Source organism: Heterodontus francisci, chromosome 5 (assembly GCF_036365525.1).
Source record: "Heterodontus francisci isolate sHetFra1 chromosome 5, sHetFra1.hap1, whole genome shotgun sequence".
Lineage (NCBI taxonomy): Eukaryota > Metazoa > Chordata > Chondrichthyes > Heterodontiformes > Heterodontidae > Heterodontus > Heterodontus francisci.
Window position 1 is genome coordinate 208,587,083 of NC_090375.1, and position 19,169 is coordinate 208,606,251.

The following is a 19,169-nucleotide window of genomic DNA, read 5'->3' on the forward strand; positions in this document are numbered from 1 at the left end:
CCCTACCACTGACGTCAGGCTCACCGGTCTATAATTACCTGGATTATCCCTGCTACCCTTCTTAAACAAGGGGACAACATTAGCAATTCTCCAGTCCTCCGGGACCTCAGCCGTGTTTAAGGATGCTGCAAAGATATCTGTTCAGGCCCTAGCTATTTCCTCTCTCGCTTCCCTCAGTAACCTGGGATAGATCCCATCTGGATCTGGGGACAAGTCCACCTTAATGCCTTTTAGAATACCCAACACTTCCTCCCTCCTTATGCCGACTTGACCTAGAGTAATCAAACATCTGCCCCTAACCTCAACATCCGTCATGTCCCTCTCCTCGGTGAATACCGATGCAAAGTACTCGTTTAGAATCTCACCCATTTTCTCTGACTCCAAGCATAACTTTCCTCCTTTGTCCTTGAGTGGGCCAATCCTTTCTCTCGTTACCCTTTTGCTCCTTATATATGAATAAAAGGCTTTGGGATTTTCCTTAACCCTGTCTGCGAAAGATATTTCATGACCCCTCTTAGCCCTCTTAATTCCTCATTTCAGATTGGTCCGACATTCCCGATATTCTTTCAAAGCTTCGTCTTTCTTCAGCCTCCTAGACCTTATGTATGCTTCCTTTTTCCTCTTAGCTAGTCTCACAATTTCACCTGTCATCTATGGTTCCCTAATCTTGCCATTTCTATCCTTCATTTTCACAGGAACATGTCTCTCCTGCACGCTAATCAACCTCTCTTTAAAAGCCTCCCACATATCAAATGTGGATTTACCTTCAAACAGCTGCTCCCAATCTACATTCCCCAGCTCCTGCCGAATTTTGGTATAGTTGGCCTTCCCCCAATTTAGCACTCTTCCTTTAGGACCACTCTCGTCTTTGTCCATGAGTATTCTAAAACTTACGGAATTGTGATCACTATTCCCAAAGTAGTCCCCTACTGAAACTTCAACCACCTGGCCAGGCTCATTCCCCAACACCAGGTCCAGTATGGCCCCTTCCCGAGTTGGACTATTTACATACTGCTCTAGAAAACCCTCCTGGATGCTCCTTACAAATTCTGCTCCATCTGGACCTCTAACACTAAGTGAATCCCAGTCAATGTTGGGAAAATTAAAATCTCCTATCACCACCACCCTGTTGCTCCTACATCTTTCCATAATCTGTTTACATATTTGTACCTCTATCTCACGCTCGCTGTTGGGAGGCCTGTAGTACAGCCCCAACATTGTTACCGCACCCTTCCTATTTCTGAGTTCTGTCCATATTGCTTCACTGCTCGAGTCCTCCATAGCGCCCTCCTTCAGCACAGCTGTGATATCCTCTTTGACCAGTAATGCAACTCCTCCACAGTCCTGAGTCTAAACATTTAAAATAATTTAACTTAAAGTCAACACATTTAAAATAAACTGCATTAAACTATCAGATGGAGGAGTTTACAGGATCCTGTTAACTGCTGGTACAATTATGCACCCAGACATTTGATCTCCAGATAAAAAAGAGGAGCTGCAGCATAGATGCAGGAATTCCCTGTTTTATTGAAGTGAGTGTTAGAGACCAGGATAACTAAAAATACATGACCCAGAATCACTGAATTGTTACAATACACAAGGAGGCTATTTGGCCTGTCATGTGTCCACTGGCTCTCGAAGGAGCAACTTCCCTAGTAGCCTTGCACAGTCTTCCTTTTCAGATAACCATCCAATTCCCTCTTGAATGCCTCAAATGAATCTGCCTCCACCACATTCTCAGGCAGCGCATTCCAGACCCTAACTACTTGCTGCATGAAAAAGTTTTTCCTTATGTCACCATTGCTTCTTTCCTAAATCTGTGCCCTTTTGTTCTCAATTCTTCCATCAATGGGAACAGTTTTTCCCTATCTACCCTGTCCAGACCCCTCACGAATTTAAATACCTCAATCAAATCTCCTCTCAATGTTATCCAAGGAAAACAATCCCAACTTCTCCAATCTGTAACTGATGTTCCATTGTAACTGAAGCATTCTCGTGAATCTTTTCTGCACACACACTCATGCCTTCACATCTTTTCTAAAGTGTGGCACCCAGAACTGGACACAATGCTCCAGTTGAGGCTGAACCAGTGTTCGATACAAGTTTAACAAAATTTCCTTTCGGCACATTCACTTCTGCGGAAACTGCTGGCTAACAATTTTGCCATTGGAAGACCCAGTCATTGATGAGATAACAGTTTTCTGTGATCCAATTGAGATGAAGTTAATGAAAAATTCACACAGAAACCCAAGTTCAAGGGCCTTCTGCTATGCAGCAGTCCCAGATGTGATTAATAACAGCCGAATCAACCCTGTAGCCACAGGTAAACTCACTGATGTATTTGTTTCTTGCTTCAGGGCAGTGGAAGGAGCTGGTTGGTGAGTAACTTACTTCGGTTGTGGGTAAAATGTTGGAAAAGGTTATAAGAGATAGGGTTTATAATCATCTTGAAAAGAATAAGTTCATTAGCGAAAGTCAGCACGGTTTTGTGACGGGTAGGTCGTGCCTCACAAACCTTATTGAGTATTTTGAGAAGGTGACCAAACAGGTGGATGAGAGTAAAGCCGTGGATGTGGTGTATATGGATTTCTGTAAGGTGTTTGATAAGGTTCCCCACGGTAGGCTATTGCAGAAAATACGGAAGTATGGGATTGAAGGTGATTTAGTGCTTTGGATCAGAAATTGGCTAGCTGAAAGAAGACAGAGGGTGGTGGTTGATGGCAAATGTTCATCCTGGAGTTTAGTTACTAGTGGTGTACCGCAAGGATCTGTTTTGGGGCCACTGCTGTTTGTCATTTTTATAAATGACCTGGATGAGGGTGTAGAAGGGTGGGTTAGTAAATTTGCGGATGACACGAAGGTCGGTGGAGTTGTGGATAGTGCCGAAGGATGTTGTAGGTGACAGAGGGACATAGATAGGTTGCAGAGCTGAGCTGAGAGATGGCAAATGGAGTTTAATGCAGAAAAGTGTGAGGTGATTCACTTTGGAAGGAGTAACAGGAATGCAGAGTACTGGGCTAATGGGAAGATTCTTGGTAGTGTAGATGAGCAGAGAGATCTTGGTGTCCAGGTACATAAATCCCTGAAAGTTGCCACCCAGGTTAATAGGGCTGTTAAGAAGGCATATGGTGTGTTCGCGTTTATTCGTAGGGGGATCGAGTTTCGGAGCCACGAGGTCATGCTGCAGCTGTACAAAACTCTGGTGCGGCCGCACCTGGAGTATTGCGTGCAGTTCTGGTCACCGCATTATAGGAAGGATGTGGAAGCTTTGGAAAGGGTGCAGAGGAGATTTACTAGGATGTTGCCTGGTTTGGAGGGAAGGTCTTACGAGGAAAGGCTGAGGGACTTGAGATTGTTTTCATTAGAGAGAAGGAGGAGGAGAGGTGACTTAATAGAGACATATAAGATAATCAGAGGGTTAGATAGGGTGGATAGTGAGTCTTTTTCCTCGGATGGTGATGGCAAACACGAGGGGACATAGCTTTAAGTTGAGGGGTGATAGATATAGGACAGATGTCATAGGTAGTTTCTTTACTCAGAGAGTAGTACGGGCGTGGAACACCCTGCCTGCAGCAGTAGTAGACTCGCCAACTTTAAGGGCATTTAAGTGGTCATTGGATAGACATATGGATGAAAATGGGATAGTGTAGGTCAGATGGTTTCACAGGTCGGCGCAACATCGAGGGCCGAAGGGCCTGTACTGCGCTGTAATGTTCTATGTTCTAACTGGTAAACTATTCTACTTATAATGAATTGTCTATAAAGTTAATATATGGCAGGGCAGCTCCGCCGAGTGGAATGTGCAGCCTGTGGCATGTGGGAAGTCATGGAACTACCATGTGTCTGAGACAGACACATCTGCAGAAAGTGTCACTGGCTGCAGAAGCTTGAGCTCTGGGTTTCAGAAATGGAGCGGCAGCTGGAGTCACTGTGGTGCAGCCGCAAAGCAGAGGACTATGTGGATAGCACGTTTAACGAGGTGATAACACTGCAGGTTAGGAGCATGCAGGCAGACAGGGAATGGGTGATCGCCAGGCAGTCTAAGAGAACCAGGCAGGGAGTACAGGAGTCCCTGATACGATCTCATTTGCTCATCAGTTTTCCATTTCTGATACTGGTGAGGGTGATGGTTCCTCAGAGGAGTGCAGTCAGAGCCAAGTTTGTGGCACCACAGGTGGCTCAGCTGCACAGGACGGGAGGAAGAAGTGCGGAAGATCAGTAGTGATAGGGGATTCGTTAGTTAGGGAAACAGGTTAGTTAGGGGCGGCACAGTGGTTAGCACCGCAGCCTCACAGTTCTAGCGACCCGGGTTCAATTCTGGGTACTGCCTGTGTGGAGTTTGCAAGTTCTCCCTGTGTCAGCGTGGGTTTCCTCCGGGTGCTCCGGTTTCCTCCCACAAGCCAAAAGACTTGCAGGTTGGTAGGTAAATTGCCCCTAGAAAAGGTAGGTGGTAGGGAAATACAGGGACAGGTGGGGATGTGGTAGGAATATGGGATTAGTATAAATGGGTGGTTGATGGTCGGCACAGACTCAGTGGGCCGAAGGGCCTGTTTCAGTGCAGTATCTCTAAACTAAACAGACAGGCATTTTTGCGGCAGTAAACATGACTCCAGGATGGTGTGTTGCTTCCCTGGTGTCAGGATCAAAGATGTAACGGAACGGCTGCAGGACATTCTTCTGGGAGAGGATACCAATGACATAGGTAAGAAGGGAGATAAGGTCCTGAGAGCAGAATTTAGGGAGCTAGGAAGGAGATTAAAAAGCAGGACCTCAAAAGCAGTAATCTCAGGATTACTCCCAGTCCCTCGTGCCAGTGAGCAGTGGAATAGGAGAATTGAACAATTGAACACATGTCTGGATAACTGGTGTAGGAGGGAGGGCATCAGATTTCTGAGATATTGGGACCAGTTCTGGGGCAGGTAGAACCTGTACAAGATAGACAGGTTGCATCTTAGCAGGACTGGGATGAATATCCTCGCAAGGAGATTTGCTAGTGCTGTTGAGGAAGATTTATTCTAAATTGACAGGGGAATGGGAACCTGAGAGGGAGCTCAGATTGGAGGGAAGTATAACTGGTAACTTGTCAGGGTGTGGAAACCAGGAGCAAGTATCGCGAGGAATACCAAGGAGCGCAAAATACTGGGGGAGATAGATAGCACGAGAGTAGGGAATAGTAAGTTATTGTGTGGGGTTAGAGTGAGGGAAAAAGTAATAAAGTCTGAATCAGGGTTAATGTGCATGTATGTGAATGCACGGAGTGTGGTTAATAAGACTGGTGAGGTAGAGACGCATATTGCCATCTGGAAATATGATGTTGTGGCTATAGGAGAGACCTGGCTTAAAAAAGGGAAGGACAGGGTGTTAAATATTCCTGGATACAAGGTGTTCAGGAAAGATAGGAAAAGGAAAAAAGGGGGAGGAGTGGCGTTATTGATTCAGGAGAGCATTGCAGGGCTGGAGAAAAAGGATGCCCCAGAAGACATTAGTAGGGTGTTGAACGAATACTTCACATCTGTCTTCACCCAAGAGAATGAGGATGTAGATATGGACCTCAGCGAGAGAGACTGTGAGGTTCTTGAGCAAACTGTCATAGGGAGTGACAAGGTATTGGAGGTTTTGGCAGGCTTAAAAGCGGACAAATCTCCAGGTCCGAACGATTTGTGTCCCAGGATGTTGTGGGAGGCGAGGATGGAGATTGCAGGGGCTCTGATCCAAATTTTTAATTCCTCTCTGGCCACGGGGGAGGTGCCAGAGGACTGGAGAACAGCTAATGTGGTCCCATTATTTAAGAAAGGTCGTAGAGATAAGCCAGGGAACTACAGACCAGTGAATCTCACGTCAGTGGTAGGAAAACTATTGGAGAGAATTCTGAAGGAGAGAATCTATCTCCACTTGGAGGGGCAAAATTTGATTAGGAATGGTCAGCATAGCTTTGTCAGAGGGAGGTCATGCCTAACAAACTTGATTGAACTTTTTGAGCATATGACCAGGTGTGTAGATGAGGGTAGTGCAGTTGATGTAGTTTACATGGATTTCAGCAAAGCCTTTGACAAGATCCCACATGGGAGACTTATCAAGAAAGCAAATGCACATGGCATACAGGGTAACTTGATAAGGTGGATTCAAAATTGGCTTAGCTGTAGGAGACAGAGAGTGATGACAGACGGCTGTTTTAGTGACTGGAAGCCAGTGTCAAGTGGCGTACCACAGGGATCTGTGCTGGGTCCCCTATTGTTTGTCATTTATATAAAACGACAGACGATTATGTGGGGGGTAGGATCAGTAAGTTCGCGGATGATTGGCCGAGTGGTTAACAGCGATATAAAAACAAGAAATGTTGGAAATACTCAGCAGGTCTGGCAGCATCTGTGGAGAGAGAACTTGAGTTCCGAAGAAGGGTCACTGCCCCGAAACGTTAGCTCTGCTTCTCTCTCCACAGATGCTGCCAGACCTACTGAGTATTACCAGCATTTCTTGTTTTTATTTCAGATTTCCAGCATCTGCAGTATTTTGCTTTTATTTTAGTGGTCAACAGTGAGGTTGAGTGTCTTGGGTTACAGGAAGATATAGACGGGATGGTCAAATGGGCAGAAAAGTGGCAGATGGAATTTAACGCTGAAAAGTGTGAGGTGATACACTTTGGAAGGAGTAATGTGACACGGAAGAATTCAATGAATGGCCTGGCACTGGGAAGTTCCGAGGAACAAAGGGACCTTGACGTGTTTGTCCATAGATCTCTGAAGGCAGAAGGGCAGGTTAATAGGGTGGTGAAAAAGGCATATGGGACACTTGCCTTTATCAATCGAGGCATAGATTACATAAGCAGGGGTCATGTTGGAGTTGTATAGAACTTTGGTAAGGCCACAGCTGGAGTACTGTGCGCAATTCTGGTCGCCACATAACAGAAGGATGTGATTGCATTGGAGGGGGTGCAGAGGCGATTCACCAGGATGTTGCCAGGGATGGAACATTTAAGCTATGAAGAGAGGTTGGATAGGCTTGGGCTGTTTTCACTGGAGCAGAGAAGACTGAGGGGTGACCTGATCGAGGTGTACAAGATTATGAGGGGCATGGACAGGGTGGATAGGGAGCAGCTGTTCCCCTTAGTTGAAGGGTCAGTTACGAGGGGACACAAGTTTAAGGTGAGGGGCAGGAGATTTAAGGGGGATTTGAGGAAGAACTTTTTTGCCCAGAGGGTGGTGACGGTCTGGAATGCACTGCCTGGGAGGGTGGGAGAGGCAGGTTGCCTCACATCCTTTAAAAAGTACCTGGATGAGCAGTTGGCATGTCATAACATAGGCGGCGCAGTGGTTAGCACCGCAGCCTCACAGCTCCAGCGACCCGGGTTCAATTCCGGGTACTGCCTGTGTGGAGTTTGCAAGTTCTCCCTGTGTCTGCGTGGGTTTCCTCCGGGTGCTCCGGTTTCCTCCCACAGCCAAAAGACTTGCAGGTTGATAGGTAAATTGGCCATTATAAATTGCCCCCAGTATAGGTAGGTGGTAGGGGAATATAGGGACAGGTGAGGATGTGGTTGGAATGTGGGATTAGTGTAGGATTAGTATGGATGGGTGGTTGATGGTCGGCACAGACTCGCTGGGCCGAAGGGCCTGTTTCAGTGCTGTATCTCTAAATCTAAAAAAAAATCTAAAGACTATGGGCCAAGTGCTGGCAAATGGGATCAGGTAGACAGGTCAGGTGTCTTTAATGCATCGGTGCAGACTCGATGGGCCTCTTCTGCACTGTATTATTCTGTGATTCTGTGGAGTCGAGGACAGAATCAGTTCGGCGAGAGCTAAGGAACAAAAAAGGTGCGGTTACATTGCTCGGTGTTGTCTATAGGCCACCAGCTAGTGGGAAGGATGTGGATGAACAAATTTGCAAGGAAATTACAGAGGTGCAAAAATTATAGGGTAGTTATAATGGGGGACTTTAATTATCCAAACATAGAGTGGGATAATAGTAGTGTAAAGGGCAGTGAGGGGCAAAAGTTCCTAGAGTGTGTTTAGGAAAATTTTCTACAACAGTATATTGCTAGTCCAACGAGAAAGGAGGCACTGCTAGACCTGGTTCTTGGGAATGAGGTGGGCCAAGTGGATCAAGTATCAGTAGGAGAGCATTTAGGGGACAGTAATCATTGTAACATAAAGTTTAGGCTGACTATGGAAAAGGACAAAGAGCAATCCAGGGCAAGAATAATTAACTGGGGGAAATCCAACTTCTATGAGGTAAGAATAGAGCTGGGCAAATAAATTGCAGTCAAAAGCTGGAAGGAAAACCTTCTGGGCTACCTTCAAAGAAGAAATAGTTTGGGCATAGCCAAGGTATGTTCCCTCGAAGGGGAAAAGCATGGCAAACAAATCCAGAGCTCCCTGGATGACAAAAGAGGCAGAGATTAAGATAAATAAGAAAAAGGGTGCTTATGACAGATGTCAGGTAAAAAATACTATTGAGAACCAGGCTGAATACAGAAGGTTCAGAGGGGAAGTGAAAAAGCAAATAAGAGAAGCAAAGAGAGAGCATCAAAAGAGACTGGCAGCAAGCATTAAAGGAAATCCCAAAGTTTTCTATGGACGTATAAACAGTAAAAGGGTAGTAAAAGGAGGAGTGGGGTTGATTAAGGACCCAGAAAGAGGATTTACACATGGAGGCAGAGGCATAGCTGAGGTATTAAATGAATACTTTGCATCTGTCTTTACCAAGGAAGAAGATGCAACCCAGGCAATACTGAAAGAGGTGGTAAGTCAGACACTAGAGGGGTTTAAAATTGATAAAGAGAAAGTATTAGATAGGCTGTCTCTACTTAAAGTGGATAAAGCACAAGAGTCAGATGAGATGCATCCAAGGAAACTGAGGGAAGTGAGGATGGAAATCGCAGAGGCACTGGCTATAATTTTTCAGTCTTCCTTAGACTGGGGGGAGCGGGGGGGGGGGGGGGGGGGGGGGAGTGGGGGGAAGGGAGGGTGGTAAAGAGGACTGGAGAATTGCAAACGTTACACCCTTGTTCAAAAAAGGGTGTAAAGATAAGCCCTGCAACTACAGGCCAGTCAGTTTAACTTCGGTGGTGGGAAAACGTCTGGAAAAAATAATTCTGGACAAAATCAATTGTCACATGGACAAATGCGAGTAAATTAAGGAATGCCAGCATGGATTTCGTAAGGGAAAATCATGTTTAACTAACTTGATGGAGTTTTTTTGAGGCGGTAACAGAGAGGGTTGATGAGGGCAATGCTGTTGATGTGGTATACATGGGCTTTCAGAATGTCACACAACAGACTTGTGAGCAAATTTGTAGCTCATGGAATAAAAGGGACAGTAGCAACATGGTTACGAAATTGGCTGACAGGAAACAAAGAGTAGTGGTTAATAGATGTTTTTCAGGCTGGAGGAAGGTTTGTAGTGGAGTTCCCCAGGATCAGTGTTGAGACCCTCGTTTTCCTGATATATATTAATGACTTTCACCTTGGTGTACAGGGCACAATTTCAAAGTTTGCAGATGATATGAAACTTGGAAGCATTGTGAACCATGAGGAGGATAGTGCAGAAGTCCAAAAGGACATAGACAAGTTGATGAAATGGACAGTCAGGTTGCAGATGAAGCTCAATGCAGAGAAATGTGAACTGGTTCATTTTGGTAGGAAGAACATGGAGAGACAATATAGAATAAAGGGTACAATTCTAAAGGGGATGCAGGTGCAGAGGGACCTAGGTGTACATGTGCATAAGTCATTGAAGGTGACAGGACAGGTTGAGAGAGTGGTTAATAAAGCATACAGTATCCTGGGCTTTATTAATAAGGGCATAGAGTAGATAGTAGATACTTGTATAAGACACTAGTTCGGCCTCAGCTGAAGTATTGCATCCAGTTCTGGGCGCCGCACTTTAGGAAAGACGTGAGGGCACTGAAGAGAGTACAGAAAAGATTCACAAGAATGGTTCCAGGGATAAGGAATTTGTTTTCCTTGGAGAAGAGAAGGCTGAGAGGTGATTTGATTGAGGTATTCAAAATCATGAAGGGTCTGGACAGCTAGATAGAGAGAAACTGTTCCCACTCGTGAAAGGATCGAAAACAAGAGGGCACAAATTTAAAGTATTTGGTAAGAAAAGCAAAAGTGACATGAGGAAAAACTTTTTTAATGCAGCGAGTAGTTAAGGTCTGGAATGCACTGCCTGAGAACATGGTGGAGGCAGGTTCAATTGAAGCATTCAAAAGGGAATTAGACAACTATATGAAAAGGAAGAATGTGCAGGGTTATGGGGAGAAGGCAGGGGAATGGAACTGAGAGAATTGCTCTTTCGAAGAGCCGGTGCAGACACAATGGGCTGAATTGCCTCCTTCTGCACTGTAATGATGCTGTGATTCAGAAATTGGGGTTAACTTCTTCCCACACATAGGACAGTTAAATAGCCTCTCTCCACTGCAACTGCCCTGATCATGCTTCAGCTGCTTTGAACCTTTAAAGTCAGAGTGTTCAAAGTAAGTCTCCAATGTGGAAAACACTCCCAGTGCTGGTACAGCATGGGTTAGATACAGTAAAGCTACTTCTACACCAGGCTTGTCCAACATACAGCCCGCAGGCCAGAATCCGGCCTGCTGAAGTTTTCCATCTGGCTCACCAAACAGTCTGTGGCTCAGCTCTGATTGACTACTCCCATGCAAATCTGGCAGAGGGTGTAGGCGGGACATGAAAGGGACGAAGTATTAGCTGTTTTAACAGGCTTAAAAGTGGAAAAATCCCCAGGCCCAGATGAGATGTATCCCAGGCTGTTATGTGAGGCAAGGGAGGAGATAGCAGGAGCTGACACAAATTTTCAAATCCTCTCTAGTCACAGGAGGTACCAGAGGATTGGAGGACAGCGAATGTGGTACCATTATTTAAGAAGGGTAGCAAGGATAAACCAGGTAATTACAGGCCGGTGAATCTAACATCAGTGGTTGGGAAACTATTGGAAAAAGTTATGAGGGACAGGATTAATCTCCACTTGAAGAGGCAGAGATCAATCAGGGATAGTCAGCATGGCTTTGTCAGGGGGAGATCATGTCTAACTAACTTGATTGAATTTTTCGAGGCAGTGACTAGATGTGTAGATGAGGATAAAGCAGTTGATGTCGTCTACATGGACTTCAGTAAGGCTTTTGATAAGGTCCTGCATGGGAGATTGTTAAAGAAGGTAAGAGCCCATGGGATCCAGGACAATTTGGCAAATTGCATCCAAAATTGGCTTAGTGGCAGGAGGCAGAGGATAATGGTCGAGGGTTGTTTTTGCGAGTGGAAGGATGTGACCAGTGGTGTGCCACATGGATCAGTGGCTGGGACCCTTGCTGTTTGGAGTGTACATCAATGATATAGACATGAATATAGGAGGTATGATCAGTAAGTTCACAGATGAACTGGGAACAGACGAAGCCCTTGAGGAGTATAAAGAAAGTAGGAAGGAACTTAAGCAAGGAGTCAGGAGGGTGGCGCAGTGGTTAGCACTGCAGCCTCACAGCTCCAGCGACCCGGGTTCAATTCTGGGTACTGCCAGTGTGGAGTTTGCAAGTTCTCCCTGTGTCTGTGAAGAGATAAGTGAGGTTTTGAATGAGTACTTCTCTTCGGTATTTACGAATGAGAAGGGGTGTATTACTGAAGAGGACGGTGGGAAGCAGACTGGTAAGCTCGAGGAAGTGCTCGTTAGGAGGGAAGATGTGTTGGGGTTTTTGAATAACTTGAAGATAGACAAGTCTCCCGGGCCTGACGGGGTATATCCAAGGATGTTATGGGAAGCAAGGGATGAAATTGCAGAGCCGCTGGCAATGATCTTTTCATCTTCTCTGCTGACGGGGGTGGTACCAGGTGATTGGAGGGTGGCAAATGTTGTGCCCCTGTTCAAGAAAGGGAATAGGAACAACCCTGGGAATTACAGGCCAGTTAGTCTTACTTCGGTGGTAGGCAAGTTGATGGAAAAGGTGCTGAGGGATAGGATTTCTGAGCATCTGGAAAGACACTGCTTGATTCGGGACAGTCAGCACGGTTTTGTGAGGGGTAGGTCTTGCCTCACAAGCCTGATTGAATTCTTTGAGCAGGTGACCAAGCAAGTGGATGAGGGTAAACCAGTGGATGTGGTGTACATGGATTTTAGTAAGGCATTTGATAAGGTCCCCCATGGTAGACTTATGGAGAAAGTCAGGAGGCATGGGATAGTGGGGAATGTGGCCAGTTGGATTAAGAATTGGCTAACTGATAGAAGGCAGAGAGTGGTCTTAGATGGTAAATACTCAGCCTGGAGCCCAGTTACCAGTGGCGTGCCGCAGGGATCAGTTCTGGGTCCTCTCCTGTTTGTGATTTTTATTAACGACTTGGATGAGGAAGTCGAAGGGTGGGTCGGTAAATTTGCAGATGATACAAAGGTTGGTGGAGTTGTGGATACCGAGGAGGGCTATTGTCGTCTGCAAAGGGACTTGGATAGGTTGCAGTGCTGGGCTGAAAAGTGGCAGATGGAGTTTAACCCTGAAAAGTGTGAGGTCGTCCATTTTGGAAGGACAAACACGAATGCAAAATACTGGGTTAACGGTAGGGTTCTTGGGCATGTGGAGGAGCAGAGAGACCTTGGGGTCTATGTGCATAGATCGTTGAAAGTTGCAACTCAAGTGGATAGGGCTGTGAAGAAGGCATATGGGGTGTTAGCGTTCATTAGCAGAGGGATTGAATTTAAGAGCCGTGAGGTGATGATGCAGCTGTACAGGACCTTGGTAAGGCCTCATTTGGAGTACTGTGTGCAGTTCTGGTCGCCTCATTTTAGGAAGGATGTGGAAGCCTTGGAGAGGGTGCAGAGGAGATTTACCAGGATGTTGCCTGGAATGGAGAATAAGTCTTACGAGGAAAGGCTGAACATTCTAGGCCTCTTCTCATTAGAACGGAGAAGGATGAGGGGTGACATGATAGAGGTTTATAAGATGATCAGGGGAATAGATAGGGTAGACAGTCAGAAACTTTTTCCCCGGGTGGAGCAAAGCGTTACAAGGGGTCATAAATTTAAGGTGAAGGGTGGGAGATATAAGGGGGATGTCAGGGGAAGGTTCTTTACCCAGAGAGTGGTCGGGGCATGGAATGCCTTGCCTGGGGAAGTTGTTGAGTCAGAAACTTTAGGGACTTTCAAACGGCTTTTAGATAGGTATATGAATAAAGGAGAATGATGGGGTATAGATTAAATTGTCCTTGACAGAGGACAAAGGATCGGCACAACGTCGTGGGCCGAAGGGCCTGTTCTGTGCTGTATTTTTCTATGTTCTATGTTCTATGTTCTGCGTGGGTTTTCTCCGGGTGCTCCGGTTTCCTCCCACAAGCCAAAAGACTTGCAGGTTGGTAGGTAAATTGGCCATTATAAATTGTCCCCAGTATAGGCAGGTGGTAGGGAAATATAGGGTCAGGTGGGGATTTAGTTTAGTTTAGAGATACAGCACTGAACCAGGCCCTACGGCCCACCGAGTCCGTGCCGACCATCAACCACCCATTTATACTAATCCTACACTAATCCCATATTCCTACCATCAACCACCCATTTATACTAATCCTACACTAATCCCACACTCCTACCACATCCCCACCTGTCCCTATATTGTGGTAGGAATATGGGATTAGTGTAGGATTAGTATAAATGGGTGGTTGATGGTAGGAATATGGGATTAGTGTAGGATTAGTATCAATGGGTGGTTGATGGTCGGCACGGACTCGGTGGGCCGAAGGGCCTGGTTCAGTACTGTTTCTCGAAACTAAACTAAAAGGGGTCATGAAAAGCCATTGGCAAACAGGATTAAGGAGAAGGACAAGGCTTTTTATACATAAATAAAGAGCAAGAGGTAGCCAAGGAAAGGGTTAGCCAAGGAAAGGACAGAGGAGGGAATCTATGCGTGGAGCCAGAGGAAATGGGCAAGGTACTAAATAAGTACTTGCATCAGTATTCACCAAACAGAAGGACTTGGTGGATAATGAGTCTAGGGAAGGGAGTGTAGATAGTCTGGGTCATGTCGTTATCAAAAAGGATGAGGTGCTGAGTGTCTTGCAAAGCATTAAGGTAGATGAGCCCCAGGGCCTGATGGGATCAACCCCAGAATACTGAGGGAGGCAAGGGAAGAAATTGCTGGGGCCTTGACAGAAATCTTTGTATCCTCATTGGGTACAGGTGAGGTCCCAGAGGACTGGAGAATAGCCAATGTTGTTCCTTTGTTTAAGAAGGGTAGCAAGGATAATCCAGGAAATTAGAGGCCAGTGAGCCTTACGTCAGTGGTAGGGAAATTATTGGAGAGGATTCTTCGGGACAGGATTTACTCCCATTTGGAAACAAATGAACTTATTAGCGAGAGGCAGCATGGTTTTGTGCAGGGGAGGTCATGTCTCACTAACTTGATTGAGATTTTTGAGGAAGTGACGAAGATGATTGATGAAGGACGGGCAGTGGATGTTGTCTACATGGACTTCAGTAAAGCCTTTGACAAAGTCCCTCATGGCAGACTGGTACAAAAGGTGAAGTCACACGGGATCAGAGGTGAGCTGGCAAGATGGATACAGAACTGGCTCGGTCATAGAAAACAGAGGAGATCAGTGGAAGGGTGCTTTTCTGAATGGAGGGATGTGACTAGTGGTGTTCCGCAGGGATCAGTGCTGAGACCTTTGCTGTTTGTAGTATATATAAGTGATTTGGAGGAAAATGTAGCTGGTCTGTTCAGTAAGTTTGCGGACGACACAAAGGTTGGTGGAGTTGCGGATAGTGATGAGGACTGTCAGAGGATACAGCAGGATATCAATCAGTTAGAGACTTGGGCGGAGAAATGGCAGATGGAGTTTAATCCGGACAAATGGTGAGGTAATGCATTTTGGAAGATCTAATACAGGTGGGAAGTATACAGTAAATGGCAGAACCCTTAGGAGTATTGACAGGCAGAGAGATCTGGGCATACAGGTCCAAGGGTCACTGAAAGTGGCAACACAGGTAGATAAGGTAGTCAAGAAGGCATACGGCATGCTTGCCTTCATCGGTCGGGGCACAGAGTATAAAAATTGGCAAGTCATGCTGCAGCCGCACACAACCTTAGTTAGGCCACACTTGGAATATTGCTTGCAATTCTGGTCACCACACTACCAGAAGAATGTGGAGGCTTTGGAGAGGGTACAGAAGAGGTTTACCAGGATGTTGCCTGGTCTGGAGGGCAATAGCTACGAGGAGAGGTTGGATAAACTCAGATTGTTTTCACTGGAATGACGGAGGTGGAGGGGTGACATGATAGAGGTTTGCAAAGTTATGAGCGGCATGGGCAGAGTGGATAGTCAGAAGCTTTTTCCCCATGGTGGAAGAGTCAGTTACTGGGGGACATAGTTTGAAGGTGCGAGGGGCAAAGTTTGGAGGGGATGTGTGAGGCAAGTTCTTTACACAGAGGGTGGTGAGTGCCTGGAACTTGCTGCCGGGGGAGGTGGTGGAAGCAGGTACAATAGCGACGTTTAAGAGGCATCTTGACAAATACATGAATAGGATGGGAAGAGCGGGATACGGACCCCGGAAGTGCAGAAGGTTTTAGTTTAGACAGGCATCAAGATCAGTGCAGGCTTGGAGGGCTGAATGGCCTGTTCCTGTGCTGTACTGTTCTTTGTCTGACACGAAAATTGGTGGTGTCATAAATAGTGAAGAGGAAAGCCTTCGATTACAGGATGATATAGATGGGCTGGTAAGATGGGCGGAGCAGTGGCAAATGGAATTTAATCCTGAGAAGTGTGAGGTGATGCATTTTGGGAGGACTAACAAGGCAAGGGAATAGACAATGAATAGTAGAACCCTAGGAAGTACAGAAGTTCAGAGGGACCTTGGTGTACTTGTCCATAGATCACAGAAGGCAGCAGCACAGGTAGATAAGGTGGTTAGGAAGGCATATGGGATACTTGCCTTATTTAGCCGAGGCACAGAATGTAAGATCTGGGAGGTCATGATGGAGCTGTATAAAAGGTTAGTTAGGCGACAGCTGGGGTACTGTGTACAGTTCTAGTCACCACACTATAGGAAGGATGTGATTGCAATGAAGAGGGTGCAGAGGATATTCACCAGGATGTTACCTGGGCTGGAACATTTCAGCTATGAAGAGAGACTGAAAAGGCTAGGGTTTGTTTTCCTTAGAGCAGAGAAGGCGGAGGAGGGACATGATTGAGGTATACAAAATTATGAGGGGCATTGATAGGTTAGATAGGAAGAAATGTTTCCTCTTAGCGGAAGGGTCAATAACCAGTGGGCACAGATTTAAGGTAAGGGGCAGGATTTAGAGGGGATTTGAGGAAAAATATTTTCACCCAGAGGGTGGTTGGAATCTGGAACGCACAGCTTGAAGAGGTGATAGAGGCAGGAACCCTCACAACATTTAAGAAGTATTTAGATGAGCACTTGAAACGCCATAGCATACAAGGCTACAGGCAAATGCTGGAAAATGGGATTAGAAGAGTTAGATGCTTCATGGCCGGCACAGACACGATGGGCCGAAGGGCCTGTTTCTGTGCTATATGACTCTCTGTGTCTGACGGGGAGAGGGACTTAGTCTGTGATTGGTCACTCCCTGTGAATGACAGGGGCTGCCCGGGCAACGTTAGTCCTGATTGCTAGAATGCAGGGCAAATGCCCTGGATCCGCCACCCCTGCAGCTTTCGTGAGATTCAGTAAATGTCTTGTATCCTGCACACTACTCTCCCCAACTTACATACTACAGGTATGTTAAATACCCAGTTGTGGGAATAGCGCTGAGTGGAGAGCGGGCAGCATGGAGCAGTAGACATCGTCTACCCCGGGACCAGTGAGGTTCCATACTGTACCAGACTGATATTGTTTTGTATTCTGTTCTAGGCATGAATGTCAAGGCCTTGGAGAGGGTGCACAGGAGAATTACTGGAATGTTACTGGGCATTCAGGACTTCGGTTATGTAGAGATTGGAGAAGCTGGGGTTGTTCTCCTTGGACTCGGGAAGGTTAAAAAGAAGTTTCATTGAGATGTTCAGAATACTGAAAGGTTTTGACAGAGAAAATAATGAGAAACTGTTTCCAGTGACAAAGGAACATAGGAGCAGGAGTAGGCCATTCAGCCCATCGAGCCTGCTCCACCATTAAATACGATCTTGGCTGATCATCCATTTCAATGCCTTTTTCTCACACTATCCCCATATCCCCGAAGTAATTTGTATTTAGAAATCTGTCAATCTCTGCTTTAAACATACTCAATGACTGAGCTTCCACGGCCCTCTGGGGCAGAGAATTGCAAAGATTCAAAACCCTCTGAGTAAAGACATTTCTCCTCATCTCGGTCCTAAGCGGCGTCCCCCTTATTTTGAAATTGTGTCCCTGGTTCCAGACTCCCCAACCAGGGGAAACAGCTTACCTGCATCTACCCTTCACCTTTAAGTATCTTGTCGGTTTCAATAAGATCACCTCTCATTCTTCGAAACTCTAGAGAATACCGGCCCACTTTCCCGAATCTCTCTTCATAGGACAGTCCTGCCATCCCGGGAACAAGTCTGGTGAACCATTGTTGCACTCCCTCCATGGCAATAATATCCTTCCTAAGGAAAAAGGACCAAAGCTACACACAGTTCTCCAGGTGCGGTCTAACTAACATTCAATACAACTGAAGCGTACAATTGGGAGAGGTGGTAGCATAGTGGTAATGTCACTGGGTGTGTAATCTGGAGCCCAGGCTAATGCTCTGGGGATGTGGGTTCGAATCCAGCACAGCAGATGGTGAAATTTTAATTCAATTCATAAATCTGGAATTAAAAGCTAGTCTAATGGTGACCATGAAACCACTGTTGATTGTAGTAATAACCCATCTTTCACTAATGCTGTCTTTACCTGGTACAACTGGTGCAGACTGGTACAAAAGGTGAAGTCACACGGGATCAGAAGCGAGCTGGCAAGATGGATACAGAACTGGCTCTGTCATAGAAGACAGAGGGTAGCAGTGGAAGGGTGCTTTTCTGAATGGAGGGATGTGACTAGTGGTGTTCCGCAGGGATCAGTGCTGGGACCTTTGCTCTTTGTAGTATATATAACTGATTTGGAGGAAAATATAGCTGGTCGGATTAGTAAGTTTGCGGACGACACAAAGGTTGGTGGAGTTGTGGATAGTGATGAGGACTGTCAGAGGATATAGATCGGTTGGAGACTTGGGCGGAGAAATGGCAGATGGAGTTTAATCCGGACAAATGTGAGGTAATGCATTTTGGAAGATCTAATGCAGGTGTGAAGTATACAGTAACCCTTAGGAGTATTGACAGGCAGAGAGATCTGGGTGTACAGGTCCACAGGTCACTGAAAGTGGCAACGCAGTTGGATAAGATAGTCAAGAAGGCATACGGCATGCTTGCCTTCATCGGTCGGGGCATAGAGTATAAAAATTGGCAAGTCATGCTGCAGCTGTACAGGACTTTAGTTAGGCCACACTTGGAATATTGCTTGCAATTCTGGTCGCCACACTACCAGAAGGATGTGGAGGCTTTGGAGAGGGTACAGAAGAGGTTTACCAGGATGTTGCCTGGTCTGGAGGGCAATAGTTATGAGGAGAGCTTGGATAAACTCGGATTGTTTTCACTGGAATGATGGAGGGGCGACATGATAGAGGTTTGCAAAGTTATGAGCGGCATGGACAGAGTGGATAGTCAGAAGCTTTTTCGCAGGGTGGAACAGAGGGAACATAGCTTTAAGGTGAGAGGGGCAAAGTTTAGAAGGGATGTGCGAGGCAAGTTCTTTACACAGAGGGTGGTGAGTGCCTGGAACTTGCTGCCGGTGGAGATGGTGGAAGCAGGTACGATAGCGACGTTTAAGAGGCATCTTGACAAATACATGAATAGGATGGGAATAGAGGAATACGGTCCCCGGAAGTGCAGAAGGTTTTATTTTTGGCAGGCATCAAGATCGGCGCAGGATGGAGGGCCGAATGGCCTGTTCCTGTGCTGTACTGTTCTTTGCTCTTTGTACCTGGTCTGCCCTACATGTGACTCCAGACCCACAGCAATGTGGTGGACTCTTAAATGCCCTCTGAAATGGCCTAGCAAGCCACTCAGTTCAAGGGCAATTAGGGATGGGCAATAAATGCTGTCCCACAAAAAAATAGCAAGACTTTGCTACACCGTACTCAAATCCTCTTTTGCGATAAGGCTAACATATCA